General features: G+C 38.7%; 1 protein-coding gene across 6 annotated transcripts in view; it reads right to left on the bottom strand.

Moving 5' to 3' along the window:
* The window catches only part of CTNNB1 (catenin beta 1), a 41,234-nt gene extending 17,982 nt beyond the window's left edge, over window positions 1–23,252 (bottom strand). The window contains exons 1-2 of one of the 6 annotated variants that reach the window (XM_063703718.1): window positions 1,498–6,202; window positions 147–187 (exon numbers count right to left, since the gene is read on the bottom strand). The gene's annotated coding sequence lies outside the window, so the exon portion shown is untranslated. Of the gene's footprint in view, window positions 1–146; window positions 6,203–22,840 lie in introns of those variants that run through there. The other 5 variants (XM_063703716.1, XM_063703714.1, XM_063703715.1 and 2 more) reach the window with 5 other exon arrangements.
* Window positions 23,253–25,509: the final 2,257 nt, after the last annotated feature.

Raw genomic sequence — 25,509 nt, 5'->3', positions numbered from 1 at the left:
ATTTATGCAACATAAATAAAAATTCATCTTGCTCTTCACTGCAACCCTATGAGGTGAAGGAGGGTAAAAACCTATCAGCAGATAGAGAAGTAAAAACGAAGGGCAGAAATGGGGATCTAATTAGATAACAGCATAGACTCACTCACCTTGTACCTGCTCTGGAGGCAGATCCACATATGCCAAAAAACTGAGCATTAACTGCTAAAGAAATCAAATAGACTGCCAAGCAAGACCTAGGGCAGAACCCTGCTCCGGAAAGGAAAAGGAAAGCCCTCCTCTTTCTTTTTCTGGCCTGAGCCTTTGGACTAAGGGCTGTCTCTCCTCCACCACACCCTGCCAACCATTAAGGGCCCAATTCTAGTGCTCCCAATTAGCTAAAACTTACCAATCACTTCAGGAAAATTTTTTTTAAAGCAACGAAAAAACTGACTCCATAGAAACTGAGATAAAACTTAAAACTAGGGGTAGGGTGGAGAGAGAAACAGAACACTTCAATTTAGTATCTCCATAAATACTGGAGAGAATAAATAAAAACAAAAAGTTGAATAGAAACTAAAATTGAGAAAACTGCCTAGAGTACAAAAAAATGACAAAGACAAAAAATACAACAGAAGAAATCACGATCAATTCAGGAGATCAAAGGTCCAACCAGTAGACATTTCAGAAAGAATTTTGAAGAAACAAAAATGATAAAATCCACTAAGTACCAATCAAGAGGGAGGAGTGCTTAAAAATTATGAAGTACAATCATGCACTGCATAATGACATTTCAGTCAAGATGGACTACATATGCTACAGTGGCCCCACAAGATTTTAATTCTGTATTTTTACTGGATCTTTTCTATGTTTAGGTAAACAAGCCAGGCGAAGTGGCTTGTAATTCTAACACTTTGGGAGGTGGGTGGATTGCTGCAGCACAAGAGTTCCAAGACCAGCCTGGACAACACAGCGAAATTCCATCTCTACAAAAAAATTTTAAAAATTAGCCAGGTGTGGTAGTATGTGCCTGTAGTCCTAGCCACTGGGGAGGCTGAGGCAAGGAGGATCACTTAGGAGTTCAAGGTTATAGTGAGCTATGATCACACCAATGCATCCAGCCTGGGCAACAGAGCAAGACCCTGTCTCTTAAAAGAATTAAAAAAAAAAAAAAAGGATACATAAATACCACTGTTTCAACTGCCTATAGTAACATGCTATACAGCTTTACACCCTAGGAGCAACAGGCTATACTATATAGGCTAGGCATGCAGTACACTATGCCATCTAGGTTTGTATAAGTACTACGCTAAATGTTTCAAGACACAGATTATCATTAAACTACAGACTACATTAGAATGCTGTGTTTTCTGACAGCTTTATCACCACCAAGTGATGTTTTGACAAAGAGGGGGTAGCCAACTTCTCGTGTATTTTCCATCCAGTCTAATGCATCCATGCATCTTTTTTTGGCAATATGAACATAATACTCTTTCCAACTACATAATTTATAAAGGATACTTCAAAATTCACCGTGCTATTTCCGATTTTAACCCTATAAATGTCTCTGGTCAAAGTCAATGGGAGAAATCTTGCCACAACTAATATATAATAGATTTCACACTGAAGTTATTTTTCCTCTTCCCATCAGGACAGAATTATCTTAATTACCTTAGTTTTCAAGAAGTTTGAGTATTATTAACTAGGAGTAAATCTGCTACATAAAAATATAAAGCAGACATATTTTAAAACCACAGTTTTATACCAGCAATTCATAATTCACTTTTCCAATAATCAAGATCCAAAGAATTATTCCCCGTTTTAAAGTTAGAAAGTGCTACTCTATTTCATAAGCATGATAAACTTTTGATACACCTTCAGGGATTTTTAAAAAGTTCTTAGTAAAATTTGTAAATCTAAAAACACATGCATATGCATTTTCATTAACTGTCACCAGTAATACTTTGCCATCTAGAAAATGTATGCAGTTTCCTCAAATCTTCCTGTTTTAACACATTTCATGCAACACTAACATTTTAAGTTACAACTCACTCCAGGTTCTTTTCTGATTTCTTCCTTCACAGCTTTCTTCGGCGGGGGTGGGTGGGGTGGGGGGAGTGGGGGGGGGGTGGGTGAGGGTGTGGGTGTGGGTGTTCTCAAGGTGTCTTGTCATCCTAGAGTAGTCAGTAAGCATCAAACATCAAATGACCCTTGGTCCTCCAAACACTAAAATGTATGCCTTTGGTACTGTCTTTAAATAGGTACACAAATGGTTATTAGAAGTATGAAATCTTCACAGGTAGGAAACAGAAGGTAAATGGAAAAAAAAAAAAGAAATAGGAAATCTCTTTATGGCTGGGAAAAATTAGTATGTTTCCAGAATGAGCTGTTCTTCATAACTGTCTTCCTTCCTCAGCCATAAAGTAATATATGCCTCAAATAAATTAATATTTTTATTTATCATATGAGTCCACCACACAGTAAATGATGACATTTTGGTATGTTTGGTATATTAAACTCACTGCTATGTATTTTTAAAAATAAAAATATAAAATTCCTTGTGAAGACAGTTATAAAATATTATCATCTGGATTGTATCGTATGTCTATACTATAAGCTACCTCCTCCATTCTGAGCTTGTTCTTCCCCATTTTGTCTATTATTCCAACAATGCTGCAATAAACACCTTTGCATATAAATAATTCTCTTAATTTCCCATATCACCAGAAGTTCTAGAAACACTGTTACTGAGTTTAAGGGTAAGAATTTTAAGTCCTTTCATGCATAGCTCCAAAATACTGACAGATCATAAACTGAGATAATTTTCACAGAACATATTGAACATGCTGCCATCTTACCAAGGGCTTGTCAGCATCAGCTGTTATCTGACACAACTTTTAATAGATACGTCCACACATCTAACATACATACCATCACCCGCCCATCCTACAAGGTTTTAAATTCCAATAAGTTCATATGCTTATTTATTTGCTACATGTAATGTAGCCTTTTGGCTTGCCAGATTTTTGATGTCATCCTTTTATATTTTTGTGAAGTACGTGTATACAGTATACATAAAAAGCCCCTTGATAGTCATTGATATAGCACATATAGGCCAACTGGATGTCTTAGAATATAATTTTACTGTTTAAAATAATTAGATTATGGTAACATCCTTTGCATGTGTGATTTACTGTTAGTCTCACCAATGAGTAACTCCACACAGCATCTTTGATCAGTAACATAATCCTAAAATAAATAGTACTGGTACTTCAGGGGAAAAAAAAGACAATGTTTTTAAACAATCTTTCACTCCATCTCCAAGAACATATTATCACAAAAAGCAGACTGTTTTTCTCCAACTTATATTAACATAAGCAGCCAAAAAGACTGATAATGTTAAAGCACAGCTATCTCCTTTAAGATACATCCTGAATAGGCTTTATCTCAGAGGCACATTTTCTAAATAATTTTCACAGAATATACTGAATTTCCAAAATATAATTTTATACCAATTAAGTTAAAAAACAGAACAATGCTTCATATAGTTTATGAAGTAAAAGTATGCAAAGAGTATACACTAGCTTCTTAATAGCGGGCTATCAATACAGCAGGCCTGGGGGCAGCAAAGGGAATAGGATGGAAAAAAGTATTAAATATGGCTGCAATTCGGCCAGGTGTGGTGGCTCACACCTGTAATCCCAACACTTTGGGAAGCCAAGGCAGGTGGATTGTTTGAGTCCAGGAGTTCAAGACCAGCCTGGGCAACATGGTGAAACCCTGTCTCTACTAAAAATACTATTTTTAAAACTTATTTAAAAATTGGCTGGGTGTGGTGGCATATGCCGCTGTAGTCCCAGCTACTTGGGAAGCTGAGGTGGGAGAATCATCTGAGCCCAGTGTCCTGCGACACTTTTATACCCATTTTATGTGGATTTTATAGTATGATAAGGCTGAACAGAAAACAACTTAGTTTAACCAAATTTTTAATAAAACTGGCCATATCACAATTACATACAAAAACTATTTTCCTATACACAAATAGGACAGATTTCATTCATAACAGTAAAATGAGATACATACGAGAGTAAATGGGAAGATATGTCTTGTTCTTGATTTAAGAAGAACTATAAGGAGGAACCAGTTCCATCACATTTATGATGTTATCATTAAGATAACATTATAAATCAACAACCACAGCAATTCAAGTATTGTATTATTAGGAAAGAAATGGGTAAGAGACTGTAGTAGGCAGAAAAACACCCAGATATAATGTGGCAATTTCATAAATGAAGAAGGTAATATTTCAATTAGTGGATTACTTGATTAAAAGTATTAGGAGAAATGGGCTTGTAATTCCAACTATCATTTTTCATTAAAATTAAACCTATATTCACCAAATATTTACATGTAAAAAAATAAAACAATGAGATAAAATACGGGTATATATTAAGAATAAAACCATGCCCAATCGATGAACTGATAAAGCATGAGTTGAAATTGAAACCAAAAAGGGAAACATGAGATAATTTGTGTATGTAGTTTTTAAAATCTGAGCAACAAATCACATTTGAAGTAATTAAAAAAATAACATACTAGAACATGCGTAACATAATTAAAGGCTAATATCCATAGTACACAAAAAACTGGGAACAAGTCAAAAAAAGAAAGAATCATACTGCAGGGAAAGAACAAGAAATAACATTTCAAAGGAAAAACATAAAGTGAGCAATGAATATATACAAAGGATGTTTAAACCCATTTACTTTTTGCTTATCAGACTGGCAAAGATTGAAAAGATTGATAATATCTACTGCTAATAAGGATATGGTGAAACTAGCAGAAACTTTTGATAGTAAGCTGCCACTATCCATTAAAGTGTAACTACCCTTTGACTTAAAAATTCAATTTTTATAACAGAAATGTATTCTGTGGCAATACTGTCAGAAGCATGCCAAGTGAGGCATTCATAGAGAAAAAGATGGAAATTATTCAAATGTCCATCAACAGGAGACTGAATAAAAAATAATTTATCCATTAAATGGAACATATATTCACCCACTGAACAAATTTTAAACACCCTTTATGTTACTGGTATTACAATAACAATGAGTAAGAGAGTCAACAAGATCATACATACAGTGAAGCTTATATTCTACTGTTAGGGAATTAAGCAATTTAAAAGAAAATTTAGAGTAAGAAATACTAATAAACAAGTTTATGAGGTAGAAGGTGTGCTACTCTAGTGGGTGGTCAGGGAAGGCCTGTGAGGAAGAGACATTTCATCAGAGGAGGAGCAGCTGGCCACGTAAAGATGGGGCAGAACACTCCAGGCAGAGAAAGAGTGAAAAGTAAGGAATGAGCTCAATGTGGTAAAGGTTTTGAAAGGTCACCAGTGTAACTAGAAGGCAGAGAACCATGAAGAGACAGAGATGAGAATCAGATCAGTAAGGATGTAAAATAAAGTCCAAAGTGTACTGGGATGCCCATGAAGCAATGTGATGTATGATTTAGGCTTCCTAAAATTCACTCCAGCAGCTATAAAGGGGAAAAAAGACAATAAGGGGCAATAGCAAAGTAGAAACACCATTTAGGAGGTTACTGTAGTTGTCCAGGTGAGCGGGGGGTGGTGGAATACCATATAGTCATTAAAGAGAACGAAAAAGGTCTACATTAAAAAAAATTTAACATATATCAAGTATGCAAGGCATCTGCATACCTTTTTACATATATTTTTGCATACATTTGCAGAACCAAATACATAAATTATTAGAAATATTTGTCCGAGAAGTTAGCCTATATAATTTAACCCTATATAGGTTAGCCAAATACTGAAATATAACGTTAAGGAAATGTTTCTAAGCATAAAAGCTAGGTGGCCTATGAAATGGACTTTGTACAAAAGAAATGTGGCAACTACTCAGTCAACCATCTTGCCTCAAGGCAAAAACAAACTGCTACAAATAAAAAAAGTGGTAACCAATGTTTTCTAAAGCAAGGAAATAGTACTACAAATTTTTCAATATTTAAGCAAATGTCACTTTACATGTATCAATAAATTTTCTATTTTAGTAATTTAATAAATATTTCTTCATTCCTAGCTCCTATTCTGTTAAAGTGACAGTATTCTAAGAATCAACTGCATTACAAAGTCACTAGGTTTCTGAGTCACTTACAGCATCTTTATATCTTTTACAGCATAATTTTAGGATACTGCCTTGTGGTATCAGCTAAACACTGAATTCTGCCTTTGACATACTGAACAAGGTAGCATAATTAAATTCCTAGCAACTTCAGTTCTGAGCCTAGTATGTTATCTCATTGAATCTTCCTAGCAACCTCATAAAGAAGACATCATTCCTCATATCACAAGAAAACTGATTAGCAGTATTAATGTAAGAACAGCTAATAAACTGTTCAGTTAAAATTCAAATCCAGGTCTGCTTGTGGCTCAGTCATGTACCCTTTCAATCTAATCATATTTTCCAGCCCCCATACCAAAGTTAGAGACAACTGGTAACAGTCAGTGTTGCAGATAAATGAAAGACAGGGGTTAGCCAATTTTATATAAAGGTATCACATGTAATAGTAAAGAACTATATCCTTTCAACAGTGACTACAGCCCAAAAAAACTTTTAATACTTGAAATATACACCATGTTTTGACTATATGCCTAGCTAGACAGTACTAGATATGCCAAAGAAATTGAAGATTTTATTTCAAAAAAGTTTCTACATGTTAATCTCTGCATTCAGACTACAGGCAGAATTAATGGCAGGTACTCAATGACTTCCAAATTATATCCCATAATGATAACCTTCCTCTACTCGACGTGTTGTAAGAGTTTCCCTTCCCCACTATACCAGCACGCTGACCTTTTAAAAAAAGAAATTTTGAAGAGCCTAATGAAGTGAACTCTGTGAGGGCTGAGACAGTACATTTAGAAACAGCTTCTCACTTAATATATGCTTTGGCATATATTAAGCTCTTAAATACCTGATGAACTGAATGTGCTAATAAAAAATAAAATGCCCAAAAAGTGAAGAGGAGAACACACAAAATGTAATATGGAGGCTTGGAGAGCTAACAACAATTATTTATAACCTAAGAGTGTTTTTTTTTTTTTTTTTTTTTGAGATGGTGTTTCACTCTGTTGCCCAGGCTGGAGTGCAGTGGCGCGATCTTGGCTCACTGCATCCTCCGCCTCCCGGGTTTAAGCAATTCTCTGCCTCAGCCTCCCGAGTAGCTGGGATTACTGCCCACCACCAACCCCAGCTATTTTTTTTTTTTTAATGGAGACAGGGTTTCACCATCTTGGCTAGGCTGATCTTGAACTCCTGCCCTCGTGATCCACCAGCCTCGGCCTCCCAAAGTGCTGGGATTACAGGCGTGAGCCACCGCGCCCAGCCAATTTATATCCTAAGAGATTCTTAAATGCCTTCAGAACCACGAAAGATTCATTTATGAACAACGTATAGCTAGAATAAGGTTCAGGAAACTTTTTCTGTAAAGCATCAGAAAGTAAATATTTTAGGTTTTGTGGGCCATAAACTCTTTGTCACAACTACTCAACTCTGCTATTGCAGTGAAAACAGCCAGAGAATATGCACACTTATATAAGCATGGATGGCTGTGTTCCATTAAAACTTCATTCACAGAAACTGAAATTTGAATTTCATATAATTTTCACGTCATAAAATATTATCCTTTTGATTTTTTTTTTAGCTATCTAAAAACGATTCTTAGTTCATAGGCCATAAAAAAACAGATGGTGGGCAGTAGTTTGCCAACCCCTCATTTATTTATTACATACTTTCACTGAGAACAAAGGCAGGTGTATTTTTACATTTGAATTAAGCACATTAAGCCTAAATGTGAAGACCTGTAATAGAAAGGGTTTTTAAGTGGGTTAATATGTTACTAAGAGAAATCACAAAGTCTTTTTTTTTCCCCCCGTAAGTATCTTCAAAACAAGAAGCTGGACCAAATCACACATGAAAGCTATAACAAGACAATGTATTTGGGAAAAACATTTCAGGCCATTAAAAGCAGTATGTGCTAAACCAGAATTCAGCCACAACATATGCATGATTTTTTAAATCTTTTTTTTTTTTTCTAACTATAAAGACCTACAGGCTTGAAGGTCCCCTTAAACTAGCAATCAGATCCTCCCAATGGTTCTTAACCAAGGGTGTTAATCAGACTAACCTGGAACATCTAAAAATACAGATGACCAAGAGGTTCTCTATCAGAGGGGCTGGGGAAGGGCCCTGGCATTGTATTTTTAATTTACATGTCACAGGTCGCTGATGCTGCTCCCCATAGCTAAGGACTATAGCTAAAGTCAAACCATATGATCCAAACTTCATGTGTGCCATCAGGAAATGAACCCAAGTTAAAGAAGAAAAAAACCCTGACTGGACAGAGTAACCACTAGCGTAAGCTCCTTGAGAAGCATCTATTCGTTAAGACAACACAGATTCTTAAACTTTTGAAACCTTCTGTCCCCCACCATACATGTCAAGTTTATGTTATTCTTCCAAACAGAAAGACATTTTGCTGCCTTTGACAGCCTTACTCTAGTAACAAGCCTCATAATTATGAGGCTCTCTTACATTTAGGAAAAGAAGATTACAGAAAGAGTAAGCTAGGAAGCTTCTATTATTAAAATGTGACTGCTTTTCGTTATTTCAATACAGAGCTTTAAGGAATATTCCCTCATCTTTGTTCTATTGGGAGTCCAAAAACACACCAATAAATGAGTCATAATCTCAAACTATACATGAATGCTCCAGTAGTATATATTTTTTTGTTTTCTCAATTTACGAGATTGTGATATTAATCAAAAGGGATATTTTTGTTCCATAAGAAATCTTTCCCACAACTCCTTTTAGTTTCAGGTCATAGCAATACCAATAGCATAAATACAATGTACAGACTCTCATTCAACAAATATTTATGCATCAGCTACATGCCAGGATCTGTAATAGATTCTGGGTGTGCAGTAGTGATTACTGCAGAATGCAGACATGGTCCCTGCATTCTTGAGAGGGAGACAGCAACCAAATAAACAATTACAAAAAAGTATGTAACTAATTAACAAGTGGGAGAAGGGAGTGGGATTACACAGCAGAAGTGGAAGGAAGGTCCCACTTAGAGTGGTCAAAGGCTTCTTGAAGGTAACATGTAAGCTGAGACCTGAAGAAGGATGCAAAAGGGCCAGCATGTAAGGAACAGAGAATAAACATCCCAGAAATAGAAAATAACACACAAAAACCTAAAGTCATTAAAGAACATGATCATCTTTCAAGAACTAACCCTTGAGATCAGAGTAGTTTGATTATAGAGGAAAAGGGTGAGTGCAATGAAACGTTAAAAATAGCCAGATCACGTAGAGCTCTCTAGCCTTTGGTAAGAAAAGTGTTTTCTATTCTACGTGACACTGAAAGTCATGAAAGGTTTTAAGCAGGTGAATAACACAATCTTATTTGAGTTTTTAAAATCTCGTGCTGACTAAAATTCAAAAAACTAGAAGGGAACAGGAAAGAAGGGAAACCTGTAAGGCAGCTATAGCAATATTCCAGCTGATAGATGGTGGTGGCACTAGGGACAAGTAGTAGTTAGACTAAAGAAATATTTAGGAGGTAGAAACAACAGGCTCTGTTGATGTGATGAACTGGATATAGTAGATGAGAAAAATTAAATAACAGGAGTAAAGATGACTCCTACCTATCTGGCTTGCACAATTAGATTGTGATACTAAATCTAGTGCCATGTAAGAAAAACAGGAGTTTCTAAAACTGTACTCTCCAACATAATTGCCACTAGTCACACAGCCACATTTCAAATGTTTAATAGGCACAGGTAGCTGGTTGCTACCAACTGAACAGCACAGATACTGAACATTTCCACTGTCTCAGAAAGTGTGGATTACTGGACAGTGCCGTGCTAGAGGTAAGAAATGTGCCAAAGGCAGGGGTCAAGACTAAAATTATAAAGTATCCATTTGGCCAACATGTAGGTCCAGTGGTGAAGTCAGCAAGAGCAAGTTCATTGGAATTGTATTAATAATAGTAATATAATGGAATAGTATATCACAAACTGGGATGAGAGTGATAAGTGGAACCATATACATAGGACATCTTTCAGGCCATGAAAGGGAGAAGAAAAATAAGTGGAGGGGAAAAAAAAGGTTGGGTGATTCCAGAATATTCATTCAACAAAACTTTATTGAACACCTGTAAGTTCCAGATATCTGGCTGTCCGGCTATCAGGGATACAAAAACAGGGCAAGGACCCTCAAAGGGGGAAAAATAAGTAGCCAACTTTCAGATTATGATTAGATACCCCAAATAAATGAAAACCATATGACCAAGTGCAACTGAGTCAACAAGGAAGATCTCAATGGGCAAAATATCTGACATCAGCCACGAAGGCTTCATCAGTTTGAGGAAAAACAAAAAGGCTGAAGAGTCAGAGGAGAAAAGTAACAGGTGATGAAGGATATGGTCTGACTATACAGGAGCTTGAGCTTATACTGAATGAAATGGTAAGCCCTGTAAGTTTCTGAACAAAAAAGTTACATGATTTATCGTTATAAAAAGGGTTACTCTGGCTACCATGTTGAAAACACATTTAAGGGGGAAAAAGGTGTAAGCAGGGACACCAGTTAGAAGGCCTTTCCAATAATATAGGCAAAAGCCATCCATAATAGCAAAGATACAATCAACTCAAATGCCCATGAACGGTAGACTGGATCAAGAAAATGTGGTACCTATACACCATGGAATATGATGCAGCCTATAAAGAAGAACAAAATCATGTCCTTTGTAGCAATGTGGATGCAGCTGGAGACTATTTATTGTAAGCAAATTAACACAGAAACAGAAAATCAAATGCCACATGTTCTCACAAGAATGAGCTAAACATTTGGTACACATGGACATAAAGATACAATAGACAGAGACAAGAACAGGGAGGGAAGGAGGAGTAATGGTAGAAAGTTATCTATTGAGTACTATGCTCACTACCTGGGTGACTGGTTCAACTGTATCCCAAACTTCAGCATCATACAATATACTCTTCTAACAAACCTGCACATGTACACCCTGAATCTAAAATAAAAGCTGAAAAATAATAATACAGGCAAAAGATGGCATGGCATGGCATGGCTTTAGTGAGAAATGATTAATATTTTTGGATATGAAGACATGCATCACATAAGGACATTTCAGTTGATGATGAACTGCACATACAACAGTGGTCTCATAAGATTATAATGGAGCTGAAAAATTCCTATCACCTAGTGATGTTGTAGCCATCGTTAACATCGCAGCACAATGTTCTACTCATGGTGTTTGTGGTGATGCTGGTGTAAACGAAACCACAGTAGGTTTACTGTGCTTCAGTTGTATAAAAGTACAGTGGGCCAGACATGGTGGCTCTTAACCTGTAATCCTGGCACTTTGTGAGGCCAAAGTGGGAGGATTACTTGATGCCAGGAATTCAAGGCCAGCCCTGGCAACAGAGTGAGACCCTGTCTCTACAAAAAATTTTTTTTAATTAGCCAGGCATGGTGGGGTGCCTGGTGTAGTCCCAGCTACTCGGGAGGCTGAGGTAGGAGGATCACTTGAGCCCAGGAGTCTGAGGTTACAGTGAGCTATCCTCGCACCACTGCACTCCGGCCTGGGTGACAGAGTGAGATGCCATCTCAAAAAAAAAAAGTATAGCATATACAGTTATGTCCAGTACACGATACTTGATAATGATTGTTACAGGTTTATGTACTTACTATACTTTTTATCATTAGAGTGCACTCCTTCTGTTACTTCTTTAAAAAAAAAAAAAGTTAACTATAAAACAGCCACAGGTAGGTCCTTCAAGAGGTATTCCAGAAGGCACTGTTATCACAGGAGGTGGCAGCTCCATTTATGTTTACTGCCTCTGAAGACATTACAGAAGGGCAAGATGTGGAGATGAAATACAGTGATACTGATGATCCTGACCCTCTGTAGGCCTAGGCTAATGTGTTCATGTCTTAGTTTTTTGTTTGTTTGTTTTTTTTGAGACGGAGTTTCCGCTCTGTCGCCCAGACTGGAGTGCAGTGGCGCTATCTCGGCTCACTGCAAACTCCGCCTCCTGGGTTCACGCCATTCTCCTGCCTCAGCCTCCCAAGTAGCTCGGACTACAGGTGCCCGCCACCACGCCCAGCTAATTTTTTGTATTTTTAGTAGAGATGGGGTTTCACCATGTTAGCCAGGATGGTCTCTTATCTCCTGACCTCGTGATCCGCCCACCTCAGCCTCCCAAAGTGCTGGGATTACAGGCGTGAGCCACCGCACCTGGCCCATGTCTTAGTTTTTCAACGAAAAAGCTAAAAGGTAAAAAGTAATTTTAAAAATATAAAAAAGCTTATAAAGATATAAAGAAAATTTTTTGTACAGCTGTACAATGTGTGTTTTAAGCTACGTGTTATTACAAGAGTCAAAACGTTTAAAAAATTAAGAATTCATAAAGTAAAAAAGTGACAGTAATTTAAGGTTTATTATTGAAAAAAGTCTTTTAAAACCTTACAAAAATGTAGTGTAGCCCAAGTGTACAGTGTTTATAAAGTCTACAGTAGTGTACAGTGATGTCCTACATCTTTCACGTCCCCTCAATCGTCACTCGCTGACTCACCCAGAGCAACATATCCTGCAAGCTCCATTCATCACAACTGCCTTATACAGTTGTACCATCTTTTATTTTTGATACCATATTTTTTACTGTACTTTTCTATGTTTCAATACGTTTAGATAAAAATACCTACCTTTATGTTACAATTACCTACAGTATTCATTATAGTAATTGGCCACACCATATAGCCTAGATGTGTAGTAGGCTATACCATCTAGGTTTGTCTATGTATACTCTGATGTTCACACAACCATGATTATCTCCTAATGACGCATTTCTCAGAATGTATCCCCATCATAAAATGACACATCACTTTATTCTGAAGGGAGAACAGATAAGGTTTGCAGAGAGAATTTAGATACGTGGTATGAGAGAAAGATGAGTCAAGAACTGCAAGCTTTTAAGCTAGGTAACTGGAAAGACAGAATTGCATTTCGGAAAAGACTAAGATGCAGCTTTGGGGAAAACCGGGAGGTCAGTTAAGTTTGAGAAGCTTCTTAGACATCCAAAATGCTGACCAAAAAATAGCTGGATACCAGTTTAAGGATATCAATTTGGAAATCGTTAGCAAATAGATGTAAATACCATCTGTATAAAGCTATGATACTGGAGTAAATATGCACAACAAAAAAAGAAAGATTCAAGGACTAAACTTTCAGCCACTCCAACAGAGGTCAGAAAGATAACAGAAAAAACAAAGAAGGAAATGCTAGTGAAGTAAGAGGAAAACCTGCTAACAGACATGGTGGCCTGGAAACCAATGAAAAGGCATTTCAAGCAACTGTAGCAATGGTGCCAAATACTACTAACAGATCAAGTGAGATGACAACTACAAATTTATAACGTGGTGGTCACTGGTAGGGGTTCAAAAGAAAACGGGAGTACATAAAGCAATTTTTCAAGGTTATTTTGCTGGAAAGAGAAGCAGAGACTGAGGTGGTGAGTGAAAGGAGAGACAGGGAGAAAAAATTTTTTTTGTAATGGGATAATACCATGTTTGCTCATGGAAAGAGCCAGTAGAGACAAGAAAAGAGAGATACCACAGTAATATTCTTGAGAGCAAGAGGGGATGGAATCTGCTGTACAAATGAACTGAGTGGCCTTATCTTGGAAGGCTACAGTTCATCCAGTGACAGAGGAGAAGATAAAGGACATGGTCATAGATACAAGAGATCACTGGGCATGAAGCCAGGGAGGGACAAGATTGTTAAACGTGTATACGAGAAAGTGATTATAATTCAGTATGAAACTTCAGCTGTATAGAAGTGAGGGTGAGGAACAGGGAAAAGCTTGGATAGATAAACTGTAGGTCCCAATGGGACTGATGGGCTGTTGGAGCTGATGTATTTACTAGAGGAATTAGAAAGTGGGATGCTTGAAATGAGATTGGGGGAAGACAGCAGAGTTACTGATAAAAGACAAAATATTCTAGGAAATGACAATGGGAATATATAGTTGAGTTAGGGTAGAAAATAAGATCACTGGAGAAGAAATCAAGGAACTAAGAGACCAGGATATTGGAAGCATCTTCTACATCAAAGTTTGTACCAGACTGTAAATCAACATATTGCGTCCTTCATCAAAATCTTGCTACAAAAAAAGTAAGCTAAACAGTAAACTTAGTGACACAGGTGACTTATATTCTGGCATAACTCCTTATCTTAATTCATACAGGTAACAGTTACCAGACCACATCTTCACTAGTATTGCTCTACATAGATACTGATGTCACCAAGAATTATGACAGAAATAAGAGACAGTGACAATGAGCCAAGAGCTAATAAAGTGAACAAAGAAGGATGTGAATGACCCAGGAAGGTTTGCAGGTGCTTGAAATAAAGACGGGCAGTGGGTGGTATAATTTGATCACATGAAAGTCAAAGCTTGAAATTTTGGAAAATAAAGGTCAAGAAGTGACAATAAGGAACAAAAGCAGACATTGAGTCCACACACCTCCTAGTTCAGTGTTATAAGGTGTGCAAGAAGGGAAAAATTCACCACTTGAGAGAGCTGCAAGGGAAGTAGCATTCTTGGGGAGAAGGCTAGGTTACAGCTGGAATAAGAAAGAAAGGAACATTCACAAGATTGAGAATATAAAGGATTTTCTAACGACTGAGTTCCAGAAGTTACAATGAATGGATTTCAGATGATGAAAGGTGGGAGATGGGGACCAAAAAAAGCAACAGGATTAGAGTCTGGAGGATAAGAGTTAAAACAGAAGAGCCAGTGTAACTAAAGTAACAATGTCCTTGAAAAGGCATGCCTCAGGATTGGCCTCTGCCCAGAATGCAGTACCACTTCCTTCATTGTAAAGACAGACCATTGATGAAATCTGATGGTAACAAGGTGAAGGGGTTCCTACTTAGCTCCTGATGGGGGAGAGGAGAGGGGAAGTTCAGGAGAAAAGGGAAGGTATTAAACAGCCCTTCTGTCTTAGATCTTTTCACACAAATGTAATAGAATCTGCAGCATAATGGCAATAAGGAAAAACCTGAGGCCCTTTAGCATGTAATGAGGGCGCTCTTCAAGCATGAGAAGTAAGTATTCTTCTAAAAAATCAAATTTTAATTATTTCCCAGCACCCACTTATCAGCAACACCATTTTAACCATAATTAATTACTCTGCCTCAACGGTGACCCCTGATCTTCTGGCATTCCTAGATATCTCATCTGTAAACTTTCTAGCCTCTTCTTATTCTATGGGGAACAGAATGCTGACACTCTGAATCAGGACCCAGGAAAAACGACAGCACAATTAAGCAGGAAACAGTGATCAATGGAGGACAACTATGATATACAAAGTAACAAGATAGTTGGGCTTGAAAACTAAACAATAAAATTCGGCAAAATGCCAGAAAATTGATATACTAAATTTATAATCTATTTAAAGAGCGGTATGTCAGTGTATTACGTTTCCTAAATAGCATTCAGTTTGTAACTTTTGTATCTAAATGAACTATAAAGTATAAGCGAAGTTTGAGGACATTCTTTCAATGGCTCAGAAAGGAATTTAAGGGTCTACCCCAGCACTTTCCTACACAGGGGAATGAACTCCACTTGGAAGCCTCCAGAGTTACTTGGATTGAAAAATATTTCCAAGAATCCCTTGTTCCTCCCTTATACATGTGGCATTCATCTAGTATATGCAAAACTTCAAAGACACTCACTCCCTACACCCTTACCCCAAAACCACTTAATTATACTTAAAAAAGAAAGAGAGAGAGGGAATACAGTTCCTAATCCCTATTACAGCTGTTCAGTTTACTTCACAGCAAAGGAAAATTGGGAGCAGTTTGCAACAACTATCCCTCAGTGTAGCAAACTACTATCACCACTTAAGATCATCTTCAAATTGCACTCCCAAGAAATTTTGCAGTAAATTTAACTTCTTACACATTTTTATATGGACATCCAATAAGGTATGCTATATATATGCATGTATCTATTTCTGCTATTACAAAACCCTGTTAGTAAGAGAAGCTTATCACGCTAAACCTAACACTTCAGCTTTTTTGTACGTCTTTGGCTTCCAACTCAGCTACCAGCATTTAAGATTTATTAATCATAAGGTTTATATGCCATGTAGACTGATTAACTTGAAATAACTTAAAGTAGGTTAAAAATACCCCCCAAGTTTTAAACGGTTTAACATATCTGTTACAAGTCAGTTAAAAAGAATTAGTCCAGCAACATGTGAATTACTAAAACAGAAATAAAACCGTGGGGATATTAGTGAAAAAATTAAAATATGGAAATAAATAGGGGAGAAAATGGAAGTGTTATGAAGCAGTTTCACCCCAGCATCATTCAGATGTTCACAGTCTTCAAACCATCATAAAGAGGGGGTGGAAAAGCCTTTTCAACAAGTTCAAAAGATACCAGAGGTAGGAAACTTCTGGGATATTACAAAAGAAACTTTACAGTGGTTCCACGAAGTCTCATGGAGATTGTGGGATAGACTGGGGGTGAGACGCCTTTAGGATTAATGTTTCATGAATGGTTCACCGATCTGCTTGTATTTTACACCATCGTATCGTAATAAAAATAATTGCAGACTACAGCATTATTTTCAGATGATGCTTTTTAAACCAACACCAGCCTATGATTTACATTTTCACTCCAGTCACTTAAACACGGAGTTTGAAGACTAAACACCCCACTCTTCTTTCTTGAGATGGAGTCTCGCTCTGTTGCCCCAGCTGGAGTGCAGTGGCGTGATCTCAGCTCACTGCAACCTCCGCTTCCCAGGTTCAAGCAATTCTCATGCTTCAGACTTCCAAGCGGCTGGGATCACAGGCACCTGCCACCATGCCTGGCTAATTTTTGTATTCACCACGTCGGCCAGGCTAGTCTCGAACTCCTGACCTCAGGTGATCCGCCCTCCCCAGCCTCCCAAAGTGCTGGGATTACAGGCACCAGGCCACCCCACTTTTCAAAATCTGGAAATACCTTGTTAGCAGCAAAAGATTTAACCAAAATCGATTTAACTGCCTACATAAACTTAAATTGGCCAAAAAGCCATTTGCCATTAATTTAAGTAAAACGTTTATATTCAATTAATTTTTAATTACCTAAACTGTTTTTAAGTTTTGGATCTAGTCTAACAGTAATAGTTTAGCTTAGAAATGCAAACTTCTGGTAAAAAGGACATGATTTAAAGACCAGTAAAATTGGGGGCTGACATGAGTTGTATACACAGAATTTGTCCAGCATTTGACGTCCCTTCAGATTAAGTTTTGAGACCTCTTAAAAATACACTTAAAGAACTCTATTTACGATGGTTGAGTAATAAGAAAGTTACTTCTCCCCCTTTTCCTTCAACCTGGCCATCTTAATTCCTAACTTTGAAAATGTGGGTTTCCCAGTCTTCACAAATAAGTTGATAATATAAATCTTGCTTTTAAGCTCCTAATCTATAATCAATTGACACAAGGCATTTCCCAAGTGCCTAAATAAATACAAACCTAATAATTTAACAATGTTATCTGCTAAATTATGTACATTCACAGAACCAGTCATTTCACAGAATCATTATGAAAACACTGTACTTCAAATGGTACTACTGCAGAGGGACAAACTGGCAGTATTCAGCAAATAAGTGTATTTAATTTGTGCTGAATACAGCATCTTAAAATATGAATTTTGTTCACCAACACTTGCAAATCAAGAGATGTACATTGATCTGGATTTCCCACTTAGGGGAAAGAAATCAGATGATCTGGCAACATAAACTATATTCCCACACAGTGGCTGGAGCTGCTTATGACTGGCTGCTTCATGTGCACTTCAATTTTTAATAGTCTGCATGGTCTCATTTACCCAATACCTAACTGGCCCTGGAGACATTTAAGTAGCCATTCCCACTACAATGTAGTAAGACCAATCCTATATAAGGCTTCTGAAAGCGATCTTATTCTTAGTAACATATCTTGAACATCAAATTGTAGTATGCTACATTAATGAAGGCAAGTAGCCCATTTCAAGAGACAAATTAAGTCCCCGGTAGCAATTTTTTTCAGTAAGTTGTATGTACATAATTTTTCAAAGAACTTTTAAGCCTACTCTCATTTCTCAGAAAACTCTTGAAAAATCAGAACAGAAGCTTATAGACAGTAAATGCTGTAAATACTAAGCACCAACTTGGAAATCACTGATTTACAAGTATGGTCCTTGATGGAGGAATATTTAATCCATCCTGAAATAATCATTCACATAAAGCACTTGAGGCATTCTTGCCTTTAAAAAAAAAAAACCCTAAATATAGCAATAATACATTTCTTAAGTAGTAAAAAAATCATATACCAATGTTTCCACAAAATTACACTGAATTCCATAGGCAAAGTAAAGCAATCACTGATAAGTGTCATTTTCCGTCCCTACGCTAACGTTTTCATTCCAGCAACATATTCTGAAAAACAAATTTTTAAAAATCTAAACCCTGAAAAATTTCCATATGCTGACCGTTTAACTTCCAAAAACTAAATTAGAATAAGCTTCATTCCTGTTGCTAATTAGATTCTGATTTGAAACATGGATTTTCAGAAAATAATATTACTAACAGAAAAACCATGAACATAGGAGCCTAGAGAAAGCTTTTTTAAGGAAAAATTCAAAGGGCAAAACACTTACAGTTCATCATGGCCCACCACGATGTACAAATGAGACCAACCCTATGGTCACTAAGGGCATTATATTTTAGGTCACATACACTGGCTCAATTACCTTTATTCCTATCTATTTCCTAATATAATCAAGTTGAGCACTTATGTTTTACTCTGTGAATGATTTTAGACAAATTGACAATTCACATTTTCATTAATTTTTTTCTGAGAATTTCAGTTGCCGTAATTCATCAATATAACTGAATATTATGATCTTTTACCTCCTAAAGTACTATACTGAGATTCTGGTTTATCATTATGATATATTTAGGCAGAATTGCCTACTCAAAGTGACCTTAAAAAACCTCCCGACTTTTCTACTGCAAATATTGGCTGAGAAGACATTTTCTCAAGCCTGTATTTTAATTAGCAGTAATGATATTAATTATTTTAGAAATCAAAGGTTTCTTAGTTGATTCTCCCTCATCAGAACTATTCCTAAATATATCCCACATAAACTTGTTTGGAATTAAAAAAAAAAAAATCACAAGCATTATACTATATCCACTGGAGGGCACTCAACATGACCCAAGCATGCAATGAAAACATGCTCCAACACTACTCACTCTGCTGCTTCAGGCTTGAGGGAAACTTTGAGAGTGGGGAATGTCTCTTAACAGAAGAGATGCCCATAAGTTAAAAAAAAAAAAAAAAAAAAAGTGGCTAAACCCTAAAAATGGGTTCCTAATGTGATTGACTTTGTCTTTCAAGAGCTTATTTTTCCTTAGGGAGGAAGCAAATTATATGCATACTTCAAGGACAGCAGGGTTCAGGCCTCAACAGATGAGCCTAGGTTTCAAACTGAGTCAAGCTCAGTCTTGCATGAAACACAAAAGCAGCATTCTTAAGTAAACAGAGGAAATAAAGAACTTTCCCCTGAGTTTAAGTGATGAAAAACTATAGGAGTTAACTCCTACTCATTTAGATCAACACAAATCATATTATTTTCCTTTTGTGAAACCTGAGTATTTATTTTAACCGATTGGCCCACTTACCTATCACAATCACAACTGCAATATTACATAAATAGCCTGTTAGAGAAGGACAACTGAATCTGCAAATCAGTATCTTCTCAATGAGAGTACAAGGAGACAATGGCTACATACGATGGACAAACCAGAAGCCGCTCCTGGGCTATGTTTACTATTTACTTCTATGGTATAAAAATGTTCTCAGTCAAGCAGTTTCAACAATAGATACCACAGTTCCAATAAAAAGAGGGCTACAAGAAAACTAAGTTAACACATATTTTCAAAAACAATGTCACAAATCAACATGACACACTACAAAAGAGTTGCAAATACCTTTTGTTAGAAGTTTGTCCAGTTCTAAAAGCCTTCATCCTTTGTGCCCCGGGTTGGCAGTCAAGCATGCTTCCGACTAAGCTCAAAGTACAAACTTAAAACTTACCACCTACTCATCTACAATTATTGATTATCAGCAGCTAGGAAACCACAAGAGAAATAAAAATAATCTTGTAACAGGACAGATGTATTATTTCATTTCAATAACACTGAAGTTTCATTTGGCTAAATATACTTCTATAGTCTATTGCAGGAGATTTAATTTCACTGCTACTTATAACTACAAAATAATTATATTCAAACTTTTAATTCTCTACATCCCTAGTTTCAACAATACTTAGCATGCGCCTCTCCCCACCTCACCCTATAACAAAAACGAGTATCTGCAATAGTTTTGCTAACACATTTCAAAATATCCTTGGAGAAACTTGCCTCCTCGTTTTCTATCTTGGTGGTGGTGGTATTAAAACAAGCATACAGACCCTCATTTATGCCAATTTTTATTCCAGTCATTAACAGGAACAGTAAGCTCAGTCTGATAAATTTTAATACTGGAAATACACTTTTCTATATCATGTTGGTAAAAGAAATAATCAGATAACAGTTTAAAAAAAACCCTCTTCCATACTCTGAAACCTGAACACTGTTAAATGCTTCATTTTTTTTAATTAGCCACCTTATATTTTTTTTAAGTTGGTTTTTCCTGAAAACTTTTAAATGACTGTTCTGGTCTGTGGGAGACTCAGGACTCCACAGGACTCTAAAGTTACATGCTATACTAAGCTTTCTAGCACAGGTTTTTTATTTTTCCCCACCCCCAGGACTTCAAACTTGAATAGTCTCAGCATTCGTTTAATCCTACAGAATAGACTTCTGAAAGTTTTTCAAGTTACTGTTGCAATAATCTCAGGGCCTTGTCCTTGTACACGGCCTTCAGAACAAAGGTTAGGTCAAAGTAATGAATATTGGGCGCAAATTAACCAAATTTTGTCTGGTGTGAAAGGACATCCTCAAACCCTTAAGGGTACTTTTTTTTTTTAATCAGAGATTTTTCAAAGATTTAAATATAAAAGTAAAATAAATTCCGCACAGCCTTAGTTCAAACGAAAAGCCTCCAAAGTAGAAATTTATGTCAATAATTTAAGCAGAGAATAAACCAGCAGTATAACATAAATAACACTTGAGACTATATTTAATATTTCTTAGGATGAATACAAGTCAACACGAAGACATCTGAAGGTACTGAATGTTCGTTCACCAAGTGACAAATACTGAAATGGCTTCCTAAATTCCAGACAAACTACAACTTAGCGATCTGAAAAACATTAGCCTAGACTTTATGAAAGGAAATGCTGCCGTCTCTTGAAGTTGATGTCTAGCCTAAGCCACCATTATTCATGATACAAAGCTCTCATTTCACTAAAACCACTCCTCGATTTCCTTTTGCCGACCTCTGCATACCAGCAGCCTAGTCTTTCTTCATTCACCACTCACAAACTCGAGGGGTGGGGGGAAGACCACAGATGTCTGGAAGATACAAAGTATGAGACAATGCTCCCTCCAAAAGGGAAGAGAACGAAGGCAACAACTACACCCAACTGCCAAAGCTTTCAAGCTTGGCAGATTCAGAAGCAGGCTATAGGAACTTAACTTCGAAAAGTCTCGGTTCAAAGTCCTCTCTCCAGACAAAACACTGAAAGAAGTTGCAATGCTTGAATTCCATTTGGCCAGCTTTGGAGCGAATGAAAAATTCACTCCGCTGAAAAGAAAACGTGCTCTAAAATTCAATTTTAGCTGCCATCAAACTATTTGAATAAATTTAAATTATTTCTACGAACAAAATTCTCGAAGCGGTCTGAGTCAGAGGCTGAATCCTGCAGTTCACTTGGTAAGAAACAGTAAGCCACCACCTTCGCCTTCCTCCACCCCCTTATTTCACCAGGGTCTCATACCCACTACCAGAAATCCATAAGACTCCCAGTACATTATCCACTGCTTTCACTCACCTGCACAGTACGCTAAAATATAGGTGCAAGACATGGATTTTTTATGTGCACACCCTACTGACGCATCGCACCCGCTGCACTTAGAGTTTAGTTGCTCTAAGGTTTAAAGTTGCTTCGATTCAAACTCACATAGCCAGGGCATTAAAAAAAAAATAATAACACTTCTATTCTTAAGAATGAAAGAGGAAATCTTAAGAGAAAGTCCACTGGTCCGATCCCCAGGACTGATGGGACTTATGGTGGCGTCTCTGCCTCAGCGCCCGAACCCCAACTCGCCGCAAGAGCTGAGAAGGCGGAGCCCCCCGTCCCCACCCCGCCCCGCCCCCCACCCAGGGCCCGGCGCATCCCGAGGCACCGGGTCCCTCCCCCAAACTCGGCCAAGGCCAGAGCCCCGGACGGAAACCACAGACCCCCACCCCCACCCCCACCCCGCCTGCCATCCGGGCTCCTGTACGCGTCCCCGCGGCGCCCCCTCCCCGCAAGCGATGCCCCCGGGGCCCCAGAGAGGCAGCGCGACCGGAACCCGGGCCCGGCCGCCGCCCTCCGCGCCCCGGGCGCGACCCACCCTCACCGTCCCCCACCTGAGCTCCCCGCTCCCAACCCCAGGCCTCCCGGCTGCGCCCAGCCCGCCGCCCGGACCGCGCGCCTGCTACGAAGTTTGGCTCCGAGAGGAAGCGGGAGCAGCCCCGGAAGGATAAGGAAAGGAGCGCCCAAGCACCTCAGGGGAACAGGCTCCTCCCGCCGCGGGAGTCCGACCGTCCTCGACCTGCGGTGGCGGCTCGGCGGGACTGAAGCTGCTCCTCGGACCTTCCTCCGTCTCCGCCTCCCCTCGCTCTCCGCTCCCGGAGCCGGGCCAACGCTGCTGCCACAGACCGAGAGGCTTAAAATGGCGCCGCACAAGGAGCTCTTATAAGTCGCGCAGAAGCCGCTGTATCCTGCCGCCGCCGGCGCAGCGCGGAGCGTTCCGCCGCGCGAGGACAAGGGGCGGGGCGCGAGAGGGCGGTGGAAAGTAGTCCCCGCGCCGCCCAGCAGTCTGCTGCCGTCTGAGTGCCCCGGGCCGGGGTGGGGTGCCTGGGCACCCCACGGACGCTCCCCGGGGTGACGGCTGGCGGCTGCCCGCTGCGCGGCCTGAGGGCAGCCGGTGAGGGCGCTGTGGTCTGCATCGGGGAGGCCGGGCCCCCGCGGCCTGGGTTGGGGAAGGTGGCCCTGGTATCCTCCCCTGTCCCAAGCCCGACGCCCCCGCCCCGCGCGTTTCCCGAACCGGGAGAGCAGCTGCAGGACTCGGCGCGCCTTTCCCGCGGCCTGCGGAAGGTGGCATCTCGGCCCCGGCCTTCGGGGACCGCTCGGGGCGGACGGGACAGGTCCTGGGAGGGCGGAAGTTCGGGGCCAGGGCGGCGGCAGGGGCTCGGGTTCAGCGCCCGCCCGTCTTGGGGCGCTCCTGGGCGCCGCAACTGCCCCGTCGCCGGTCTGCGGGTTCCCGGCCGGGCGCGGGTTAGGGGGCCTCTCCGACCTTGTGGTCTGTGCCGCACACTCCCTGCTGGACCTGGGTCGCAGCCCAGTCTCACAGCACCACCAAAGCCCCCCACTGTCCGGATGGTGGATCCCACCTCTCAGCAGGCTGTTCAGCTTGAATTTCGACCTGAATCACCGGGCCGAGCCGCCTTCTGTCCCCACTCACGAAGGCTGTGAACTCTCCGTAGAATGGGCGCCAAGCCCGCAATTCAACAAGTCCTTAGGAGTACCTACTGTGAACAAATAACTAATGGAAATGGATTAGCTCCAGAGCGCTGTCAATTAGGTTAATTCTTATAGATTCCATTTTTATCTGGTTCCACTTGTCACTAGGTATCAATAGATTTATTTGTGGGGATTTTTCTTTGGAGAAGAAGATTTTTACGGTATTACTTATTTGTGAAATCCAAGTATGTTTATAGAGAAAGCTATCGATTAAGCAGCCTCTAATTTTTTAACTAATTTTCTATTTAAAAACGTTTGTAATTCATTTCAATAGACTGAAAAATGTGTCCCATTCTAATGCAGCAAAATTGACGTTTGTCAAAGCTGCAACAAGTATGATCGATTCAGTTTCTCTGGGCTATTGTTTGTGCTTATTTTTCCTCCAAAACATTGGAGAGAGTACAAAAAGCAGCAGTGAAAGTTACCTCTGTGCTTTTATCCCAGGACTACAATTAATACAAGCAAACAATAGGTCTTAACACATAGATGCAGGCGGAAAACCCACTTACTCATTCACTCATGGAGGTAGGATATGTAGTTTAAGGCACAGCTCATGTTTCAGGGCCAGCGTATTCTTTAAATAACTTTTACTTTTGTCTTAAAGATATTTTACTATATAAGTGGTAATGCCAACTGCCGTCTGTCACCATAGCACATGTGGGCCACTGCAGTGGAAAAAGTCTACACACTAAGATGATGTTCAGTGAGATCCATTGTCTAGAAAGACCTTCTCATTTGTATCTTTCCTACTAATTCTGTAGAATTAAGTGTAGCTATTGGTTGTGGTCACAATTCAAAAAGATTGAACCGAAAAAGGTATTTCATCAAAACCGTGTTTCTAATATAAACTCAAAAGTATAAATGGCGTTTTCAGGTACTGATTCCTAATTTTAATTGTCATTTGCAGAATTAAGGAATATGCAATTGATTAAAGTCATACATTGAAAATCAGACGACAGATTAACCACTTTTACAGAGCTTTTTTTAAAAAAACATGTTTGCTTTTTCTATGTGCAGGTTTTTTGTTGTTGAATAAGGCACTCTTGAAATTGGTTAAGAAATATCTGCACCATTAGAAGATCTAAAGGATAAAAACATTTCTATATTTGTATTTCTCTGTTCCATTACCAAAATAATGGAATCATTTTTCTATAATTTAAATACTTTAAATTTAGAATTATGATTTTTAATCCCTACTGACACCGTAAACAAATACATTTTATTAAAGAAAATGTAAAATTTGCAACAATGCAGCATGCTGTTTTTCCCATCATATTAAGTGTACTGAAGAATTACTGGTTGACTAGCATTAAACCAAGTTAGTTAAATTTAACATTGCTCCTAATTTTTATTTGCATGTTTCATAAAGCAGAAATTGTTCTAGTTGTCTCACCAAAAATATGAGATGAATAACTTCTGTGAAATGAAGACAAACACTATCATTAAATCAAAGAAAAATACATTATCAAGATACATGAGTTTGGTAAAATAAGTAATTTTGTTAAATAATTTTTTTGAATTGACCTTGGACAATACATTTCATAAAAACAGTTGGTTATCTGTTTTATGTCTTTTCCTTCTAGAGCCAGTCACCCCGGGTTTGACATAAATTAATTTTATAAAATGGCGACAGACAAGTGGTTCTAATTT

The sequence above is a fragment of the Gorilla gorilla genome, chromosome 2 (genome assembly GCF_029281585.2).
Source record: "Gorilla gorilla gorilla isolate KB3781 chromosome 2, NHGRI_mGorGor1-v2.1_pri, whole genome shotgun sequence".
Lineage (NCBI taxonomy): Eukaryota > Metazoa > Chordata > Mammalia > Primates > Hominidae > Gorilla > Gorilla gorilla.
The sequence above is the reverse complement of the archived record's forward strand: the minus strand, read 5'-3'. Positions and strand labels throughout refer to the sequence as shown.